This window comes from Furipterus horrens, unplaced genomic scaffold (genome assembly GCF_987537825.1).
Source record: "Furipterus horrens unplaced genomic scaffold, mFurHor1.1.pri manual_scaffold_3, whole genome shotgun sequence".
In the NCBI taxonomy this organism is placed as follows: domain Eukaryota; kingdom Metazoa; phylum Chordata; class Mammalia; order Chiroptera; family Furipteridae; genus Furipterus; species Furipterus horrens.
Genome location: NW_028327173.1, coordinates 127,735,062 through 127,758,971, shown reverse-complemented (window position 1 = coordinate 127,758,971; position 23,910 = coordinate 127,735,062). Strand labels below are relative to the sequence as shown.

At 36.5% G+C, this 23,910-nt stretch overlaps 1 protein-coding gene across 2 annotated transcripts in view; it reads left to right on the top strand.

The window, feature by feature from the left end:
* The window catches only part of AKAP6 (A-kinase anchoring protein 6), a 513,452-nt gene that overhangs the window by 390,230 nt on the left and 99,312 nt on the right, over positions 1 to 23,910 (top strand). The gene's annotated exons all lie outside the window — the stretch shown is intronic.

The window sequence follows — 23,910 nt, the reverse complement described above, 5'->3', positions numbered from 1 at the left end:
TCTTCCTCATTTAGGCAATTTTTATTGGAGTAATTCTGACAGTTGTCATCCTTGAATTGCTTTGAGCATATGGCATATTTCAAAGAGCAGATTGTGAATCATAAAAAATAAAATTAATAACTAACCACAGAATCAGCAACAGTATAATGACAAGAAACAACCACCCTCTAGCTTTTTAAAATTTCTTATAGAATAAGAAGTACATTCAAGGTCAAATAAAAGTTGTCTTTTTTCTTCTTCAACCTTTATCATTTTAAGTTACCTTTTCATAATATATTATTTTAACTTTTGCCACTTTTAAGAGAAATATGTATTTGTACTCTTTCAGGGTCTGGTTGAGTTTATTTAATTAGTGTCCTGTGGGAATCATCTTGGTTAAGAGAAGATATAAATTCCCCAGGGACTCAGCAAATGGTGATATTTTATTCCCTGAAGAATTCTGTCAATCATTAATTGAGGTTGTTGACTATTAGCTATTTCCTATATGGATAACTCTCCACATTAACAGCAAAACTATCTAATATATCTTCTGACATAATGTAGTATTAGAGTAACAACCTCAACCAAATGTAACCAAAGCTAGGTGATTTTACATTTTATGTGAGGATCAAGAATTACATATTACAATGCCTATAAATCTATATTCATTTGTGATGCAAAAATATTTGTTTTATTCCTAAGACCTTAGACTAAAAATTGAGCCAATCAGAAAAAAAAAACAAGTAACTTAATCATAAGCCATTATCTCAGATGTTATTGTACTTGAGCTGCCAAATAATATTTTTTCTTCATGATGCATTTTGTATTTTGTACATAAGCCTCTATTTTTTTTCAAAAACACTGCTATTCTTTGTCAAAATCACAGCCATATAATTTACATTACAATTAATAGGAAATCACTGAACAAAAAGTTCAGTCTTTTCCTTGTGCTTTCCTTGTCAGTGAGTGCTCTGCCTGAGAATTCTCATTCCAGCACATCGAAGGCCATTATTCCACCCACCCGGGACTTCTGGGTTGTAGTGTTTTTCCAGATGTTTTTTTGCTGGGGTTCTTTATTTCGTTCTTTATTCTTTGTTTTGTCATACTGTTTTTTCTTTTTCTTTATTTTATTTTATTTTTTTTTTTGCTTTTAGGTGTCTAATGTAACTAAATTTTTAGACTAGCTCTAACTTTGCATTTGGTTTAGGCAATACTAAAAATTGAGTTAGAAATCAAAGGTAAATGCTACAGGTTTGTAGAAGTTCTCTTTACAGAAGCCCCCAAATTATTCCAGAGGTTTGGAAACTTTTAAAGCAATCCTGAGGATATTGACTAAGGAATCATTTAGAACTTGGAGTGGCTTCTGAATTTGAAAAAACTGATGAAGGAGAATTAATGTTAGGTCTTTGCCAAAAATCTTCATTTCAATGTCCTATTCCTGTGTTCTTATCTGCTTTTCTAGGAATTAACTGAATGGATACCTGGGGGAGGGAGGTTTGGAGCTGTGAATCAGAGAGAGCCTTGAAAGAGTCAAGCTTCTCAGGTGGTCCCTGGACCTTCCTCGGCTTTCAATACCATTCGAGACTGCCTTAATCATTTTGAATCTTTAGATCTGTTATTCCTGAAAGATACCAATTCTTTATTAGCATTTCTCATCAAGGACATTATTGACATTTGGGACAAAACAATTTTTTGTTAGTTTGAGGGACTGTCCCTTTTGCTACGCTTACTATTCATTTTCCCCATCGTGGTAACAGCTCAACAGGACACCCAATCCATTCCACAGCATTTCCAATCCATCTCAACCTATCCACATCATCTTCATTTCTTAAAACACTTGATAACACCAAGAAAAATACCCAGTACTTGTTTCCTATATGTTGTTAAGTAAAGTACCTTACACAGTTGTAGAACTAAAGTGTTGAGTTAAAAAATTTAGGTTGAAGTTCATGATCCCTGGTATTACTGAAAAGAATGATGGTGAAACTTAAGAGAGACTTTCAAGTGAGTGTTGGTATAATCCCAACAAATGCAGATCAGGACAGAATCATTATTCCTTTTATCATAGAATTCAAAATCTTTGTGTTCCTCTCTCTATATTTCATCACTCAGCTTCTTACCTGGAGGAGAGAGCCATGCCCAGACCTCGATGTCTGCATTGCACAGGCTTAGGTTGATCTGTAAAGCCTACATTTGGAAATGTTGGGTTAGAGAAAATATAGTGTAATGGTACTCAGTGAGAAGGAAGATATTTTAGGTACTACCTAAACATTAGGTACTAACTTCCTGACTTTACCTATTTGTTTTATATTCTGGTTTCTGCTAAAAGGTCATTTGACCTTAACTCCTAGATAAGGAATTACAGATAAATACCCCAGACTCTTCATTCAGCAAACCTCATGAGTGGGGCACCTGTTGTGATATCTTAGTTACCCAAAACCAGCTAACTGTCCTAGGAACTTACAAAGGAAAAGAATTAGATTTAGCCAGCAAATAATACATTTATATAAACTGACATAATTTAGATCCTTACTATAACAATGGGCTGTAAAGTGAATTTTATAGTTAAACCATTTCTTATCATTTTCAGATTGTTAGAAATGTAAGACCATTTTCTTTCTAATTTTCAACTGCAGGGTCCTGAGAGCAACCCGATTCTTATTAAAAACTAACCACTCCCTTAAATATATTTTCTTATTTGTTTGGAGACAGTGAGCCATGCTGCCAATATCTTCCCTTCCTCCTTCTCTGTCTTGTCCATCCTCTGAATCAGAACCTTCTCTAACTATTATTAATAAACATTGGCAGTATTGTCATCCTGGGAAACACAAATGTAGCTTTTTCTCATTTTTTTTCTTTCTCAATCTGAAAATCATCTCCAAGGAGAATTTTCTCCCACTCCCTCACTTTCTTTCTCTTCATTCCTCCTACCTTTTTAAGTAAGACAGTTTAATTTGTCAAAAGTAACCACCGTGATTTTGAAAGTTCAGCTCTTATTTGTACTAGAGTTACGAAGCCAGAATTCATAATCAGAGGGAGCTGTCACTCTGCTGGTCTTTATGTGCATTAACTATTAATGGAGAAATATTTAAGACCCACTTGCAAAGGAAAAGCTCCATTTTTTCGTTTCTGCAGATCAAAGGTGGCATTATTCTTGGGCTCAGGGAAGCTCAAGACACCTCCTCGCCCATTCTATAAATGTTATAGACTCAGTGACCTGGAAGCATTTCTTCAGGCTGCTGCTGGCACAGCTGCACTGCCCTGGGCAGCAGACACAGCTGACTAGGGGGTGCTGTGACAGTGGACTCTGGCAGGGCCCCTTACCTTGCCACACCACCTGTTCTCTGTTCTCTGGCAGAGCACAGACCACAGCGCCCGCAGCAATCCTGGATTGGTGTGGCATTCCAGAGTCCAAGGGTTAATTTCAAGAGCCAAATTTAGAAGTTGCAGTCTAGTAATTATTGTTATAATTGAACAAGAGCTGTTTTCAGATAGTATGAAGGTCACTAAAATACCATATTTATAGATTCGTTCCTTGAGTGAATGGCTTAGCTGGTCGTCATCAATAAAATATTGGGTTATATGATTTCTAAGGGGTTAAAAATAACCCTTCCAGCTTAAAATAATATGAAATTACTACCCACTTCAACTAAAACCTTTATACTTTCAAAGTTTTTACACTGAAGATTTTATGTTTAATTTTGAGGGTTAATTATTCATATAATTCTGCTTTTATGGGAAAAGTGCAAATATCTTCTTTGTCCATTGGTATCATCAGAATAATACAAATGTATCCTGTGTGCAAAAGGAAAAGAACTGTTCATTTTGCATAATATGATGCTCTAGATAGATTAATTACATATTTACTCTGCTATGGATTGAAGGTTGTTTATAAGAATTCACAGGAAAATAATAAAATTATTTTAAAGTATAAATATAAATTAAAACTGGGAAAATATACAAAGATGAGTCTGTTTCTGTGAGAAAAAATTAATATGTAGGCACATACACTGTAAGGTTCTATGTAGTTGCTAAAGGTGACTTCAAATTTTTATTCTGGGTTTTCTAGTAGTGAAAACAAAGAGGGGAATGTGCTCATTTGCAAAATTTTCATTTTTCACAAGGAAAAAAGTTATACTTCCTCTGAAGAAATTAAGTCTGATACTTAAATATCAAAACATTTTTAGGTTATATATATATATATATATATATATATATATATATATATATATATATAAGGAGTTAGAATGGTATGGTAGAGAAATGTCTAACCACAATATTTCTTATTTATTTATTTATTTTTAGAGAGAAGAGAAAGGTGGGAGAGAGAGAGGGAAGCATCAGTGTACGAGGGATACATCAATCAGTTGTCTCTTGCACGCCCCCAACTGGGCCCTGGCCTGCAACCCAGGCATGTGCCCTGACTGGGAATCAAACCAGTGCCACCTTTTTGTTTGCAGGCCAGCGGTCAATCCACTGAGCCACACCAGCCAGGGCTAACCACAGTATTTCTTACCAGTCAATTTCTAAACATAATACTTTTAACAGGTGAATTAATTATTTTTCTTTGACTCTGTTGCCAGGTGATGTTTAGAGACTTTGAGCACAGCTCTCACCCAAAAGGGGCTTCTTTAGATGATAGTTTGGCTAGGTGGGATTAATAAGAGAGGATATCAATATTGTGTATTGGAAAAGAAGATATTAGTAAAGTGAAAAAGAAATATAAGCATTAAAGAGAAAGGAAAGCAGTAGAAATTACATAGTAGAGTTAATCAAATGAAAATTAAAACCATTAGTAGATGAATGAATAGTTAAGGAAACAGTAAAACCCAAACCCAAACAAATAAAAATAAACTAAACAATGAAAGAAAAACTGTTTCAGAAAAAAGAAATAAAAGAAAGTGGTAGTCTTTAAAGGAGAAAATGGTACTTTGGAGAATTTGGGTATGTATTTAAAGACTAGCATTACAACTTTTAAAAGAAACATGTGCATGGAATATGATTAGAAATTCTGGGGAATAAGAAATGTAGTGTAAGAGAAGAAAAATGTGATCTAGTTGACTTGTTATTTTATAACTATTGATGCCAAAATAATGTTGTCATAGCTATGAACCAAACATAGAAACAAATTAATCATGCTGTTCCTATATTTTATAAGTTCACAAATTTCAATCCTCTATAATAGTTCTCTTTCATTTTATACTGGACCAGCTTGACCTAAATAATTTCAGATGTGGTTTGATACCTTTATGACTGAACTTGAGCTCCTAAAAATGTAATGCAAGGCTTATTCATAGTTCAGGTCACTATAGTGAGGCTTAAAACAGAAGAAAATCTATTACCTTAAAACAAACAAACAAATTTCCACATGTTGTATATAGAAAAAATACACATTAAAAAAATTAAATTCTGTTAATTAGGCCTTATGTTGAAATTTGAGTACCAAAATTCCCTATCTTGATTGTTCAAAATGAAGCGAATTACTAGTTATTGATGCAGTCAAGGTAAAAATGTACCAGATATATCAGACACAAGAACCTAATGATAATTTTTTATCCTTTTCCCAGTAGATTAATTGTAGAGCTTAATTGTATGTTAGATTAAAACTCCATTAAGATAAGAAGAATATGCTTAAAATCATTATAATACTTCATATAACATTATCTAGTCATTTTAAAAGTGATCAGAATGGAAAAACCTAAGCTGTCTCCACTGCTATCTAGAAATGAATTTGTTGTTTCATTTTTATCAAAGTTCAAAAAGTCTTTAGATTAGTTGTCATATTAATTTGAGCTTTGATGAATCAGTGTTTGCTATGAATATTTGAATATATATATTTTTCTTTTCTTTTTTGAGAGAGGGCCAAACTGATCATGAGAAATGTTTAGGAGAAGAAAAAAATAGATGGATATGGTTTTTGAACAATATATAACACATTGTTCATGCTGGACCTTATAATTCCTATTTGAATCACTTAAAAAAAAAAAGAAAAAGATGCTCAGAGCATAGTATGCCAAGAACTAGTTGGCTCTGTGTGCAGAGGGGCAAGGAAGGGGAGCCCCGCCAGCAGTTTTTGTCTCTGGCGGGTGAGCCACTGTCCGGAAGGGAAGGTGCGTTGGCTCCGGGGCAGCTCTGCTGTATTGTGCTGCTCCCGCTCTCCCCGGCCTGGCCTGCTCTGGCCTAGAGTGGATCAAACAAGCCGTGGGGAAAGTTCCCCTCATTTGCATCACTTCTAGACAGCCCTGTCGTCCTCTTTGCTGACAGGAAATCACTGTCTTTGTCACCTTTTCTTAGGGCCCTCCTTTTGGCAGAGATGGGCCATGTGACCACGCTTAATCACAGCGGCAGGGCTGGCTCAGGACTCAATGACATGTTTTCCTCAGCACTTCAATAAATGGGGTAGAGGAGTCAGTAGGAAATGACTACATTAACTTTAGAGTGAAAAGATAATTAACACTTGAAGGACTAATGCTACAACCCATGGAGTTATGATTCAAATTGAAGCTAACTTATCAAAAACTTGTGAAAACTATCTCCCTGAAAGCAACTGTTGAAAAAAAAATAAATCTTGAAAAGTAAGAATTGGGAGAAGGAAGAAGGCAGGAAGAAACCTGGGCTTTGGGTGATGGCGAAAGAGCAGTGGGGAGAAAGGGACAGGGAAATCATAGCAAGCATCAACCATGTTTGAAAAGGCAACTTAAATAAGCTGAAACTTCAACATTTGGGAAGCTGGAGCGCGTAAAACGCTCACTTCGATGATATGAATAGGACACCGGCACACAAAAGCAGCAGTGTGCTCCTAGAAAACTGTGCTTAAAGGAGTTTCCTTGGCAACAGAAATGCAGTTCCAAAAGTAGACAGAACTTTCCTCAGAAAACATACTATTAATAACAACCTTCCGGAACAACTTGGAACAATTTGAGGACTTGGCAATAATAATGCCAAGTGTTCTGCAAATTAATCTAACACATAACAGTTATGCTTCCCTTGCCCGTAATTCTGCTCAACCCTACCTTAGAGCTCCCTGCTTTTCAATGGCACAAATGTGAAAAATATTTCTCAATGTTGTCATGGAAAAAGAAAATCAAAGGAAATGCTAGTGGCCAACAACGAACCAATGATTGTGTTCAGCCTTTTGGAATCTACAAGAGAACTTACTTTAATGAGATAAGTTTATTCCAATGAAAGCTACTGCATTTAATATTCCTTTCGTACAAAACTTGGTAAAGGGTTAATAGCCTGAGACTTGCTGAGATGTGAGGCACATCTTGAGGCCATCGGTTATATAAATGTAACACTTCACTAAATACGTGCTGGGTGTTATTTTTAAAAGCATCATCATTTCTTGTCAGCCCAGAGAATAAACTAATCTTGAATCTATTTGACCAATGGGAATCATTTGAATTCTCCTGAAGCCTATACATTCAGCAGCCACAGAAGAGTGTTTCCCTCCTCTGACCTTTCTTGAATCCTTAGATCTAAAGGTTAAAAGTAATCAATATCTCATTGCGCTGCTTGGTTTCAGGGTAATAAGTAATAACCATCATGTTAAAATCCAAATGATTATAGATAGCACTTAAATGAGTTGACCTGTTTGGGAGCTTTCATTAATTGCAATCAGGATAATCATTAGAATTTCCTAATAAAATTTTGGATTAAATTGTAAAAATTCCAGACTTTAACTTTTGAAAAATGACTTTTATTTAATTAGATGTGAATATGCAATGCTTCCTCCTGTCTTGAGCTGAGAGATTTGGCTTTAACCCTGTATGTTTGTAAATTTCTTTCCAATTTTATAAAATAAATTTGAGGAACACTAAAATTCTTTGTAAGAAAGGGTGTTTGGTTCACTGCCACCTTTGGCTCCTGATCTACTCAATACTATCTATGTGTTTCAGGTCAGCAAGTTAATAAAAACGTCCTTCACCTACTTTTTAACATTTGCTATTTTTAAATTATTTATCTTTAGTGGTTATATTCATATTTGGGCTAATCTGGTTTGAAGCTAGAAAATAATTGTATGATGTGTGGTTAAACTTTATAGACAACCATGGTTTGAACTGGGGTTTATTTGTTCTGCTTTTTTTTTTGTTTTAAGTAGGAAAGTTTAAAGGTGAAAACCAAGTATTATCACTAACATAGAGGTCTTAATATAAAAAAGATAATTTTTATGTTTAATGTTCCACACAATTATGTCAGGAAGACATTGGTTATCACAACAATAACCACAGGAAGTATGTAAGATATATATGCTACTGAATTCAAATATTTTGTCTTTAAATCATTCTAATTTTCATAATTTATTAGAATTTCATGCGTATATTTCTAAAGCATATGGGGAGGGCTAGAAGAGGATCTAGATAATGTTTTAGCTATTTCAAACAAGTCCTGGCACCTGTTCAGAATAGGCTGGTGAGCCCTGGGGTGGGGGTTGGGGGGGAGCTCAACCATAGTGCTTTGACAGATAAGCTCATTAGCCTCCTTCCTTCTTGTCCTTACATCATTATCATGTCTAACTTTAGAAGGAGATAGATTTGTTGTTGTCTAAGGGACATCATTTTTCGAGTATTAGGAATTCCCCAACCCAGCTGTCTTTATTGTTAAATGTCCATACTGCCTTAAATTCCATCCTTAGGATTACCTTCCTTGGGGTAAAAAAGAATACATTCCACCAGATAAAGATATTCAATGGAAGGGTAGGAGGATAATATTGAATTAAATGCCAATTTTAACATCTAGTTTAAATGGAAGGGAAGGGCATTGGGAAGGGAAGACAGAGTAGATAGAGGAAAGGAATCCAGAAAAGGAACCAAGAACAGATGTTATCTACTTCATCATTTTATAAAAAAAAGAAGTGTGTTTGTGCGTGTGTGTGGTATGAAATAAGGATGGGAGAGAGCAATAAGAAACCGACATCAGCCAGATCTTATTATTTGACTCTGTCAGTGCCATATGTACATTATCTTACTTAATGTTCACAATGATCATGGATTATTTTTTCCATTTCAGTGGACTCTGAGTCTGAAATACAGAGAAGTTAAGTGACTAGCCTAAACAACACAGAACTAGCTTCTCAGTCAGGTTAGGTTAGGGTTTTCTGATATAACAACCCCCAAATTTCTAAGGTTTAAAGCTGCAAGGATTTATTTATTGTACATACATATTCATCACAGGTTGGCTATCGGCTCTGCTTGTCATGTTCTTTCTCCAGGACTCACACTACTGGGCCAGGCACCTTCTTCAATATTCTTTCAATGTGACAAAGAGAAAAGAGACTTCTGAAGGGTCTCACTCTAGCCATTAACTTCTATGTAAAAGATACACACGTCACTTCCTCTCAAAACCATTGACTAGAACTAATCACATGGCTCCCCCCTCCCCCATACTGGATGGGGAAATTCATCCCCACTATATGCCAGAAAGGCAGAAAGCAAAAATCCTATATTTTTTAAACTGTACCAATAACTACCATAAGAAATGAGTACGTAAATCAGTATTTGAACCCAATTTGCTTGGCTCTAATGACCAGTCTCTCGTTCACATGCTGTTTGCCTGCTCTTTGCTGCCTCATATTTACTTCTCTACAGCAGGCAAGTTTCTTACAAGAACATTATTTCCTCCCTCTGCATCAGCTTTTGGTGCTAAGATAGAAAAAAGACAGTCCTAAATGCTCTGCAGAAAAAAAACATGATGAACTTGGGTTAGTGCTTTAGCTAATCATCATGCTATTCTGTGAAAGCTCCCAAACTTTCTTAAGCACCTCAGCACCCTGGGGAAGGTGGCCACCTTGAGACTCACAGGAACCTCCTATATTCTGTCAGTTCAGGAAAGCTAAGGCAGAAAATATTTATATTTTGGAAAGAGATATGCTAAAGGCCACATTGCTCTAGAAGAATTCAACCTCGTGGATCCTGTTATTGCCAAAGGGAGCTTACTTTAGAAGGGCCCCCATGGAGAGATATTCTAGAGGAATATCATTTGCAGAAAAATTACTTTTCAGCCCTCTCAAGGAAGCAAATACAGTTCTCAGAAATAAGGGCATTCCCAAGCATATTCTTAATAATGTGGGTATTTGTGAAGCTTATACATTTTAAACTAGGAACCTCTGCTATACTGTTTCCCTAATGAGACACACTGGGGTAAGCTAAGAGGGAAGCAGTAGTCTTCCTGCTGAACCTTGATTCATTTATGTAAGACACAAGACACACACACACACACACACACACATACACATTTTTTTTTTTTCTAAAGCTAGAGAAGAGTCAACCAGATAATACCCTTATTGCTTTTGTGGCTGATTTTAATTTTTCTTCCAAACTTTCTCATACCACAGAACTGCAGCCTTTTTCCAGAAGGATAGCTATATACCTCTGAAACTCACTTGAACTTACTGTTTCAGCTACTTTCCAAAGTAATTGATTCTATGTGCTTGTAGACATTTGCATCAAGAAAATTTGTGATTTGTGGGAGGGGTCCAGTCAAGATGGGGGCATAGGCAGATATGGCTCACGTCTTCACACAACCACATCAAAATTATAACTAAAATGTAGAACAGTCATTAGCCAGAACCATCAGAATGAAAATCTGACAACTGCAAAGTTAAAGAAACCACATTCATCGAGATGGGTAGGAAGGGCAGAGATGTGGAAGGAGCTGGTCTCTCACCTACATATGGTAGATTAAAATTTGGGAGGGATATTTCAGGAGTGAAGAGTCTCAACCCCACACCAGGCCCCCAAGTTCAGGTTCCAGTGCCAGGAAGATAAGTTCCCACAACTTCTGGCTGCAAAACCCAATGGGGATTGAGTCAGTGGAAGAAATTTCTAAGGTCCTAAGCCGTTCCTCTTAAAGATTCCACACACGGACTCACTTACTCAGACTCACTCCCTATGAGCTCCAGCACCAGGGTAGCAGCTTGAAAGGCACCAGTGGCATAAAGAGAGGAACTGAAGTGTCTGGCAGCAAGGCGAGCAGAGGCCATTGTCTGTTTTCTAAACCCTACCCCCACAGAGTCAGCAAGCTGGTGCCGTATATGAAACTCCATCAACCTGGCTAGCACTATTTGACCCACCTTGGAGATCCATGAGCACTCTGTCCCACCCAACTTACATGCCCATCTTAGCTGCTTTTCCATATGAATGGCTAGTTTATGATTCACAACTTCCTAAATCCTATCAAACAAGCAACAGCTAGCCTCAGTGATCCCTAGGCCCTGCACTAGCAGCAGCCAGCTTATAGTCACAGCTCTGCTTCGCCTGAAAATCTCCAAGTCCAGCACAAGTAGCAGCCATCTCAGGTTACTTTATGGCTCAGGCAGGTTCTCCAGGCAAAAAACAGGTGGGGTCTGACATTGGCCTGCACCACCCAGGAAACCCCAGGGCCAAAACATCCAATGGACAGTTACAGGCCACATTAGAGCACCACCACCCTGCCCTTCACAGCTGATCCTCCACAGAGGGTGGAGGTTGGTGGTCAGTGGTCACAGCCAGTCCTTACAGCTGACTTGCCTGGATAAACCCCTCCCATTGATCTGCCAATAGCAACCAAGGCTCAACTATAAGAGGAGGGTGTATTCAACCCATATGGAGGGTGAACCTTAAACACCCAGCTTGGGTGATAGGGGAGGCTGTGCCATTGGACCCTGCAGGACACCTACTACATTAAACCATATAACCAAGACACGGAGTCAACGTAGCTCTAACAAATACACAGAAATAAACACATGGAGGCTGATAAATTGAGCAGGCAAAGGAATATAGCCCAAATGGTTGAAGAGAGCAAAACTTCAAAGAGAATTAAATGAAATGGAGATAACAACCTATCAGATACAGAGTTCGAAACACTGGTGATCAGGATACTCAGAGAAATGATTGAATTCAACTATAAAATAAAGAAGTGAAGGTTATAAAGAAAAATATACAGGGAAGCAACAATGATGAGAAGGAAGCTGAGATTCAAATCAATGATTTGGAACAAAAGGAAGAAATAAACATTCACCAAGAATAGAAAGAAGAAACAAGAATTGAAAAAAATGAGGAGAGGATTAGGAACCTCTGGGGCAACTTTAGATGCACCACCATCTAAATCACAAAGGTGCCAGAAGGAGATGAGGAAGAGCAAGACATTAAAAACTTATGTGAAAAAAATAATGAAAGATAACTTTCCTAATTTGGTGAAAGAAGTAGACATACAAGTCCAGGAAGCACAGAGAGTCCCAAACAAGTTGGATCCAAAGAGGACCACTCCAAGACACATCATAATTAAAATGCCAAAGGTTAAATGTAAAGAGAAAATCTTAAAAGCAGCAAGAGAAAAGGAGAGAGCTACCTACAAAGGAGTTCCCATAAGGCTATCGACATATTTCTCAATAGAAACTTTGCAGGCAAGAATGGACTGGCAAGAGGTATTCAAAGTGATGAAAAGCAAGGACCTACAACCAAGGTTACTCTATCCAGCAAAGCTATCATTTAGAATGCAAGGGCAGATAAAGTGCATTTCAGACAAGGTAAAGCTAAAGGAGTTCATTACCACCAAGCCCTTATTATAGAATATGTTAAAGGGACTTATCTAAGAAAAGAAGATCAAAACTATGAACATTAAAATGAAAACAAACTCACAACTATCAACAACTGAATCTAAAAAACAAACTAAGTAAACAACCAGGACAAGAACAGAAACATAGGTATGGTGATTATTTGAAGGGTTATCAGCTGTGAGGGGGAAGAAGGAGAAAGGGGGAAATGGTGCAGGGATCAAGAAGCATAGGGACAAAATAAACAGCCAGATGTTAAGAACAGTATAGCAAAGGGTAAAGCCAAAGAACTTACATGCATGACCCATGGACATAAACTAAAGGGGGTGGGATTGCTGCAGGGAAGGAGGACACTGGGCAGAGGGGGACAAAGGAAAAAAATTGGGACAACTTTAATAGCATAATAAAATATACTTAAAAAAAGAAAACTTGGGATATTTCTCTTATAATCTCATTTTAGCCATTAAAAAGTGGGAAGTTTGTGGAAGAGGTACACATAAACATAGTTATGCATACACATTTATGTGCATTTACACATATGCACACATGTATACAAGGTATTGACCTGTTTGATTTTTTAAAAAAATCTATCATCAAGATTGAATTTGAATCATAGATTCTTTGTACCAGATATATTTGTAGTCTCAAGTCATTTAAATCATGCACACATATATAAACAGATATAAAAACTCCCTTCTATATTCCAAGTTTCAGTCTAGAGCTCATTTCTGTGGTATGAATCTCAGCATATTGGGTTTTGTTGCCTTCATTACAATAGCATTATCCCTTTCAATACTCACAGGTGCTTCTCTGAAAAGGCCCTCCTTGAGAATAATTTAGCCATGACTTTTCTTATTAATTAAATGCATATTTTTAAATAATGATGATAGATTTGGACTTTGTGGACCAAATTTGAGAATAAATGATCATAATTTTTGTTAGACTCCACACTCCAGGAGGGCAGGGTTTATATTTGTGGTGTTTATTATATACCTCGAGTGCCTAGCACAGTACATGCCACAGAATAGCCAGGTGGCTTGGTTGGAGCATCATTTGGTACACCAAAAGGTTGCAGGTTCAATTCCCAGCAGGGCATATACCAAGGTTTAGGGTTCGATCCCTGGTCAGAGTGCCTATAGGAGGCCATTGATTGATGTTTCTCTCTTATATTGATCTCTCTCTCCTTCCACCCCTTCCTCTCTCCCTCCCTTCCTCTCCCCAACTCCTTCCTCTCTTTCTAAAATCAATGGAAATATTCTCAGGTGAGGATTTAAAAAAAATAGTTTATGTTTTTGAAACATTTTTTCAATAAGGCTTGCTCAATAATATAGTAATTAAATTATATTATTCCAAACTGTGCTATCAATTTATTACTTTTTCAGGAAAACAATCCTATTTTCATGCTGTGGTTATTGACTCTAAAACTCATAGCCTCCTCTTATGTTGTATGTCAAAGCAAAACAAAAATCTCTTTCTTTGTAAAACCAAAGTGTGTTAAGGGAAGTTCTTAATAGCCAGAGTACCCAGATTTGGCCAGGTTGATATGAAGGAGGGGCAACGGGTGGTAGGGAAAGAAAAATGGAGGGTGAAAAGGAAGAACAATGACGTCCATGTCTGAGACAAATGCTACAGTAATGTACAACTAATCACCATAATTCTATGGCTAGTCTTCAAACCATAGTATTCACTGATGTACTCTTGACTTTGTAGACAATCCCAGTATAATTATTTATACATCTGAAGATGGCATGTACCATTCATATGTGATACCTAAAAATAATAGACTAGTAGATATAGGTAGACATGAACTGTCATTAGAAATGGCGAGTATATCAGCACCATTTGTTCTTGTACCATAGTTACCAGAAGAGTTTATTGACACATTCATTGTAGGAAATTAGGTTTGACTTTAAATAAATGTATGTGTCTAAAACTGTAATGATGAAGGAGTGAGAATGACAGTAAGAGGTTTGGACTTGTGATGGCTCTTCAGTCCAAGTCTATTGTGGTGAAGGTGAAGGGGGAGAGAGTCTAAAATACTGACTCATTTTTCCAATGCTATATATAGTTAGCTAATTCAGAATATAAAGATTAAAAAATTAAATTTCACTGCTATAATATCAAGAGAAGGCTGACATTTTGGAACTTTCTCCCACTTTCTTTAAAAAAGTTTTATACTCTTTATAATTTTTAAAAATGATTGTCATATATGGTTATTTATATTTTTAACTTAGAGATTAATTGTAAGCATTAATTATTTTAAGCAAATAAAAGATTAAAATATATACTATTTAAAATTAAAATTGATAAAGATTTGTGATGAATTCACTTATTGTCCCAGTTTGTGTCCACCTCAATATCCTTTTGGGTTTACTGTCTTCCCATTGAACTTTGTCCTTCCGTCTCAGCTTTCCTGACCTGAGACATGCTGGGATTTGAGAGCTGTCCTCTGAATAATTTTTCTCTCCTTTTCCTCACTCTCCTCTGCCTGGTGATGCCAAAGACTTAATTCTGTGAATCGCCCTGAATCAGTTTGTTTCATACAAACCACAAAGAAAAATCCTCTTGTTCATTAAAACTTAAGTATAAATGAATCTCTGGAGTTGAGCTCCTTGAATTCTTTTTCCACACCATGGGAATGTAGCAAAAGAACTCAAATTTAGCTAGCATTTTACAATCTATGTTTTGATGACCGTTTAAGATGCTCTGTTTGTCCAAATTTGGGTTAGAAAAAGAAATAAAGTCTGGAAACACGGCCCAAAGCCTTTTTTGTTTACAAAAATTTCCAGGGATACCATGAGTAATGCTAGCACTCTCCTGTGACAGCCAGTGTCCATGGGATATTGGAGCTCACCGAGTTCAAGAAATAGTTCCAGAAAGCTAATTAAAGCTCATAGATTAAAAAAAAAAAATAACTATAGTGAATAATTGTGTTCCCTACCCATTATCCAGACTGCTGCTCAGATCCATGCCCTACTGGGGTGGACATCTCTCTGGGGCGGGGTAATATTTGGCACTCAGTAAAATATTTCTGAATTGAATTGCTTGCTTAATGAGTGTTTTCTTTTGAATCGTGCGAAGTGAACCTCTTAGAGATTTTTGTACAGTTACTTATTTCCATGGGAAGTGAGAATTTTACCTGGAGTTCAGGACTACAGTTGACCTAGAAAGAACCTTTATTTCATCTACTCTCTTTCAAGGATTTTTTTCCCCCATTCTAGACAGGAAAGAATTTGTCCTCCTTTAAAGATCTTTCCAGGGGGAATTCACAACCTCCCATTAATATGTTTAACAACTCTCCCTGCCCTGAAAGTCTTCTTATAGCTAGTGTAAATCCCTTCTGTTGTTAGGTTTAACTGTCAGATCCGCCCAAATCCTTGCTGTGTATGTAATTACACCTCTTCTGTTTTCTGTGTAGTCACATTTCTCAAGCTTTTGCATTTTTCTTTTCAAGTTAAAAAATATTTTAAAAATCCTTTATTTCAGCTTCTTCTACACTCTATCTCATTGAAACTACTTATATCTTCTTTTGGAGGAGAAAATATGCTAATATTGAAAGACTACTAGTAAATCTATATATTTGAATGTCTTTAACAAGCTCATGGGTTTCTCCATCAAGTTTTTCAACTATTTTCTATTAAAAGTTAATAAAATAGTGCCTGGATGGTTTGGAAGAGGAATGTGGCCTGTGAGGAATGGTATGACGTATGGTGTATACCTAAGGGAAAAAAAAATTTAAAAAGAAAAAGGAAATGACATAAAAGTGGAACAGAAAAATCCTCTTCCCATTTAGGGACAGAGTTGCTTTTTTCTCCCAGTGGATGCATAATATATTATTTCAGAATGAGCATTATGCTTTTGGCTCACATTCCATTTGGAACATATACAGTATGACAGTTTCCTTGGCTTATTGTTGTATATGTGGCTATCTATTCTTAATACACTGCTTTTGTCCTTCTTCATGCTTGCTTACATCTGTTGTTATGAAAACCAACATCAAGTATTTAAACATACAAAAGAAGTGATGGAGAAAGAGATGGTAAGAGACAGTGTCTCAGGAACTGTGAGGTGAAGAAACAGGAGCAAAGTCATTGTGGAAGGGAATAGAAGCAGCCTCTGCAGGGGAGGCGGGAGGGAGGGCCCGAGCTGGTGACTGCAATGGCATGGGGAAAAATGGCATAAGGCTACATAAAGCCTTTCTAAGTGAGAAGACGCATAGTCAATTTTCCACCAAATTATTTAAGCTTTTTAAGCTGGAGTTTTTAAACTTGTGAAATGGAGATAACACCCACCTCGAGAAGTTACTAAGATTCAACGAAGTATGGTATGTAAGGGGTTCAGCCCTGTGTTTGGTAAATAGTATGAGCTCAATTCATAATACAGAACAAGAGGTGAACAAACCAAAGCCTGAAGGTCAAATCCAACCCACAGCTTGTTTTTTAAATAAAGTTTTATTGGAACACAACCAGGAGCATTTATTTATGTATTGTCTCTGGCTATTTTTATACAATAATAACAGAGTTGAATAGTATCAACAGTGGCCATGTGACCTGCTCACCTAATCTAACTTATTAGCCGGTTCTTCACAGAAAATGTTTACCAATCCTTGGTATAAATAGTAGCTATTATGGCAACACTTTAGTAATATACATTATTCTACAGACTTGAATGATTTTCCAATTCAATTTTTATGTCTGTTATATTGTAACAATACCTTTCACTATCATTCTTTTGCCCAAAGATCTCAGGTTTGTTTTTGGTTTTTCGTAACAACCTCAAATCTGCCTATTTTGCTTGCTTTCTGAAGTAGCGTAAATGGTTAATTGGTTCATTTCACCACCAGGTGGCCTCCTATACTCTATTGTGGTTGTGGGACCCAAAGGGAAGCAGAAAGTGGATCTGACATGCTTCTTTCAACTTGAGCTGTTAATTCTGCTCCTAGCACTTCTCTGGTGGCTCATCTGCTCAGAAATCGTGCTATGAACCCTGCATTTTGTGTTTGGTCCTGAAACATCAGTCCACAATGACCCCCTTGGAAAATGAACTATAAATCAGAGCAGTTAAAACAGTAAAAACAAAATTAAAATATTGAAATGCATACACATACATTCATACAACATCAAAGTGGGTTAAAAAAAAGCTTAGCTATCACTCTGAGCTTTACCACTATGGAGTCCCTCTCTCACACGCTTCCCAGCAGGATCAATGACCTTGAAGCTTCCTCAGGAAAAACAAAGGCCATGACCACTCATATCTCCATATGTTCCTTTCTCTGGAAGAGCGTGGAGGGACTTCATTTCAGTGCCTCAGTTCCTTTATGTTATTTTATTCTCTAGGCTCACCCCCCTTTGAGTTTTCTTTGATCTTATTTTTAAGCTTTGCTGAAGACCAGTGTTGAGGAAAACAAAGATTGGAAATGCTTGTTAGAAAGCACCAGAGAAGGAGGCCGGATTCTCCCTGGACACTGACTCGTATCCTCACAGGTTTCGTTTTCTTCATCTGTAAAGTGAGGGAGGTGGACTGAGTCGCTTGCTCTAAGGGCCATTTCTCTTGTTCTCTCTCTGGGGAAAAATCAAAGATTGATTTTATTAGTAATTGATTTTGCTTATAAGAATTCTGGCAAAATCATAGTTTTAGGAGTTCAATTTCAAAGCATAAGGAAACAAACATATGAGTAAATATAAATTTTTTTCTTTTGGAAAACTACATAAAAAGTGTGTAATTTCAAAATGCCACTTGGTTTTGGGGTTCATTTTAGGTAGGAGTCCTAAATACATATTTTATCAGCCTTCTTAGATGCTTTTTTCTTCCATTTAACTTTTTTTCAGTGGTAGATAACTATTTATTTGAATTCTCAACAGTGTCTTTTGCTAAATCTGTCATGGAAGTTCACTTTCTCTTTGACGTCTTATTTTCCACACATTTTAATTTTCCTACCTTTTTTCTTTAGGCAGAATTACCAAATGCTCTTCAGATTTCTTTAGAGTGTAGATCAGATATATTCACTTACATTTCCATTGAAAAGTGGTCATTCCATATCACATGAACAACCTGTCCTTGCCTTCTGCTTGTGTTGCAGTATGTCTACATCCTGGTTTGTATTTGAATTGTCACATTGGATGTCATGGCAAATATGGCTAAAGGCATTTAGCTGTCTATGGGGAAAATACCATAAAGTTCTCTTGGGCATTTTGGTGCGGAACAGCCTTACATTTGAATTCAGAGTCTACCCTGGGAGACCTAGTGACAGCCCATCACAGTAATTCCAAATTCCCTACTGGGGCTACTTCTCTGGAGAGCTGTCTGGTTAAAGGCAGATTCATATTTGCTTGGGGAAAGATTAACTATAAGTTTTTTCCCCTTTTCAAGCTGTACTAATTAGTATTAAACCCAACTAACCCTTCCTGTGTGCCTAAGCACAAAGACATCTACTACTTTAGTTCTCGTTTCTCACATATAGTTTTGTTAAATTATATATGCCCATATGTCCTGATACATATGTTAGGAATTAATGGTCTAATAATTCAACCTTTACTTTAAAAGTAAGGAGTGAGGAATGATTCTGTCTGGTATTAGTGACTCTAAAGATGAGGCGATAAACATTTGTTAGGTGTTACTATAAGCTATCGGGAACAAAGTAAAAGGAAGGTTATCTTTTTTCCTTAAGTAATTTATAATTCGCTTAGAAAAGTAAAACCAAAAAATGGGAAATAATAACAGAGCACATTGTGTAGTACAAGAGAGTAACTGCTATTCTTTAAATGCCTTCATAGAAGAAATGAGATTGGAATTGGGCCTTGCCGGATAGAATATAAATAAGTGAAATGGAGATAGGTGTGTTACAAAAGAATGCAATATGGGGGAAAGAAGCCCTCAGATCTGGGACTTAGTTTGAGATGCTCCTAGGACTTTACCAAAATCAGGAAGACACACAGGAAGAGTAGCAAAGCAATGACAAGTCCTAATAGCTTTCATCCATGTGTTCAGTGAAAGTCAATAAAAGGTAAGTTTTTTTTCCCTTTCTATTGAATAGTGAATCCTAGATTCATTGTTTCATTTAGTGAAGGGAAGTTATACACATAAATATACAAGCTAGTGGCATCAAAGAGATGAGAAAAGTTATGCCAAAGCTCATATTTTCTTAGCATGTGACATTTGGAGGAAGTTTGAACAAACACTTGTATATAATGCTTATTATGTAAAAGGAATTGTTCCAGGATCTTTGCATATACTAGCGTAGTCAGTCCTCACAGCAACCTTGTGACAGGAGTATTACTATTATCCCCAGATGAGCAACTAAGGCACAGGGAATTGCACAGCTAGCAAACTATGCAAACACGGTTTTGCTTTTGTTTTTGTTTTTAAATGAGCGAGTTGATTCCAGGCATATATTTTCCTTTGATTATTTTGTTTATTTATTTATCTACCTACTTATTTGTTTTGCCAATCTCATTGGTTTACAAATTAAAATGTTTAGCATGAGTCCTTTTTTGTCACAATGTTTATAAAACAGTGATTAAATGCTTATGTGTGTATAGGTTTTGAGATGTAGTATATTAGTATTACTGGGCAATACCTACATGTTCCTTCCTCCTCTTATTAAGGGTATAGAAAACTGTAACACCTAACTGATATATTTTCTAAAAGATGGAAAAATATGTATATGTAGTATGTATTATATATATGTATCATTTATCTTTCTAGTGGCTCCTCTTGAATGTGATTTATTTTACACTTGAACTATTCTAAAATTTCTTATTTCTAAAAGATAAGAGAAACAAATGGGAAATTTGAAGACTTCCGTGCAAATAGGTAACAAACCAAAAAAATTTATTATAATAAAGTTAGGTGTTAAAAATGAAAGACTTTGTTTTAAATGGTGTATTTGCATAAAAATCTGAAACTTTGTACAAACATGACCTAATTACTTATTAAAATACCTGTGGTGCATAAGTGGTGAGTATGTCATTGTCACTATTTTACAGATGGAGTGACCACAGAAATATGAAATGACTTCCCTCAGATCATGTAACAAGCCACCCATAGAGAAAAGGCAGAAATAACAGTCAAAGGGAAGATGGTACACAGTGAAGGGCTTCTTCTACCAATGATGCTTAGGGAACATTCTCAAAGTCAAATTTTTAGTTCCTATTTCTTCTTGAAAGATTATCTGTTGTTTTGGCTGTCGGCGATGTTAAGTAGCCACATCCTGGTTCTTCTGCCTCTTTTTGTTCCGTAGTGAATGTTTGCACTATGCAAGTTTTTAAGTCATCATTATGATATTCTCTTATCTGATTATTTCAGGGAAGTCATTAACTGAACACCTCTGTAGGTGGGATTTCCTTCCTCTTTGTCACACTCTATTTTTATATAGTTTTCGTGATTTATTTTCTGTATACTAGATATGGGTTCCCATACCTGGTTGAACCTTTGTAATTTCCCCTAGCTACTTATTGCCTTCCCTGCACTCATCTATGCATTTCCATCATTTTGCTCTCTAAATTTTCACTTCTTCCTTGTCCTTACTTTATCATTCTTGTGATTGGAAACACACACACGCACGCACGCACACACGCACGCACGCACGCATGCACTCGTGCGCACACACACACACACACAGAGTTTCTCTTTAATGAAGCTCTGCTAGTAAACTTTCTTGAATGTTTATGGCAAACTCCATTATGTAGCTTGGAAGATGTGCTCAGTGGTTATCATAGCCCAGATTTGCTCTTTATAGTCTTAGTTTATACTAATACATTTTTGCCTGTACCCTAGAGCTTCTTTAAACTGCGCCATTATTCTTCCAAATGACAGGCGTCGCTATGGTGAGAACTCTCCTATCTGCTCTTTTAGGCTCAACCTCAAGCTATTAAAAATCTATTGAAGTTTGTAGGCTGAGTCTACATAAAAATGAATCTGGCCATTGAAGCTACAAGGTTGTTTTTTTTTTTTTTTTTAAGTATATTTTATTGATTATGTTGTTACAGTTATCCCAATTTCTTTTCCCTTTGCTCCCCTCCGCCCAGTACCCCCTTCCCTCCAGCAATCCCACTTCCCTTAGTTCATGTCCATGAGTCATGCATATAAGTTCTTTGGCTTCACCCTTTCCTATATTATTCTTAACTTCCCCCTGTTTATTTTGTACCAACCGATTATGCTTCTTAATCCCTGCACCATTTCCCCATTTCTACCCCTTCCCCCTCCCAGCTGATAACCCTCCAAATGATCCCCATGGAAGGGCAGATAAAGTGCTTCCCAGACAAGGGATAAAGCTAAAGGTTGTGGTTTCTAAGTGTGTTTTAGCCATTCCCAAGTCATTTTGAAAGGCATTCTTGACCTTACTTAAATTATACTCCCAGGGGTCACCAGTTTCCTCAGACCCTTGGACTGATATAAAAAGATGTATTTTTTAAGAATTAAAGTTAGCATGGCCTAGAAAACTAAACTGAAATTCCTCTGAAAATTCCGTTTCTAGGTTTTAGCACTATCTTACTGACTTTGGGCAAGTTACTTAGCTTCTGTGTATCAATTTTTAATCTGCAAGAGAAGTGATAATACTAACTTTCCCAATGGTCTCCCCGCAGGAGAACAAAAAAGAGAACAATCCATTGAAATGACAGTCAAGCTTTCTGAGGTTGGAGTAACAAACAGTGCTTAGCGCTTATAGCCTGAAATCTCTAAAATTCATTTTCTTAAAATCTTTCTCTGGTAAATATGGACATGTACCCCAAAGGAAAAAGAAAGAGGCTGGAACAGAAACGTTTTAAAGTCTATAGCAGACTGGTTTTGGAGTTGGAAGTTGGACCCAGCCTTTTGCATTCTGATCAAATGTTATTACTATGAGAAAACATTGAACTCATAAAAGGTGTCCTTAAATATTTAAAGAGCTGCTGTCACCTTCCTCTTTTCTTTGATACATTTTATAGAAGCTTTTCTTATGTTAACCGTTCCTTGCTATGGGAAACAATTAATTTTGTTCATGGTTTCTATGTAAAAATTGAGAGTAATATTTCATCTTTCACCAACTATGTTTTTCACTGAGCATGAAATTCAAAGCTAAATAAGGCAGTCATGTGCTACTCATTTCTGTGTACTGAAACTACACCTGGCATATATTTCAATAGCTGATCCACATTCACCTGGTCTTTCTTTTGGGAGAATTCATGTGAGTAAATATTTCCCGATTACCTTGTACATCCATAATGCTGAGAGTTACAGTGGGTAAGGGGTGGACAGCACATGGTCCCTGACTCTAAGCGCCCCACTGCAGGAGCTTGTACTCTCATTCTGAAACCACACTCATCCTCATCCTATGTGGAGACACCAGAATACCCTCAAACAGTGGCTTACAGTATCAAATACTTTACTACACGGGGATTTGGGGTTCATCAAGAAAAACCCATGGCATTATGGATTCTATTAAGGTTGTAGATGTGAAAACCGTTTGAAAAGTTAATAACACCCTACAAAGAAAGAGCCATGATGTGAATGCATAAAGGCATGATGGCATTTCCATTCTGTTTTGGGAACACACAACCTTGGAAATGCTTTGATCGGCTCTGTCTTAATACCTATCTCATAGTGAGTTCTGGATTTGCTTCTTGGTGTTGAAGTCCATAGACCCTGAGGAATGTCCATTTGCACTAAACTTGAAAAGGTGGTTTTTTGATGATGATGATAAGAGGGATAGTGCTTTTAGCCTTTGTTTAAGCCACTGATTCTCATAGATTTCCAAAGTAACCATGTTCTGCAACAATATCTTTTTGATAAACTATACAATGGCTACAGTGTTCTACCTCTCTTTTTCTTGTTATCCTCAAAAAAAAAAAAAAAAAAGGCAAAATATTCTCTTTGAAGAAACATCACCAACAGAGTTAATGTAAGAAATATATAGTCTCTTCCTTATGAAATTAATTTGGCATTATTTTTGAGGTGCGTAACATCTTGGCAACTGCTTTAGTTTAAAACTCTATGTGATTTGGGAAAAGCACGTTTCAGAATGTTTAATTCAGAGATACAAAAAGCACTAATGAAATATGCATGTATGAATTTTATATCATATTAGTTCCCTCTTTCTTGAAATCTGAATAAAAGCCAAACATCTGGATTACGTTTGAAAAGCCTGAATTTTCAATTTTCAGAGAGATTCAATCTATTTTGACATTGCACACTTAGCTTTAACATTTACAGTGTGCTATTAACATTACTTGCAATTGTAAAAAAAAATCTAGATTTAAACAAACTTGGTCCTCCTAATGCTAAAAATATATCTATATTTGAAATGGCTGCTGCTGCACAAACATATACATCCATAGTTTAGGCTTCATCAGCATTTCTATGATAAATACTTGCATTGAACAGTGCTGTAATTCAGCTATATAGATAACGGGCAAGCTTTT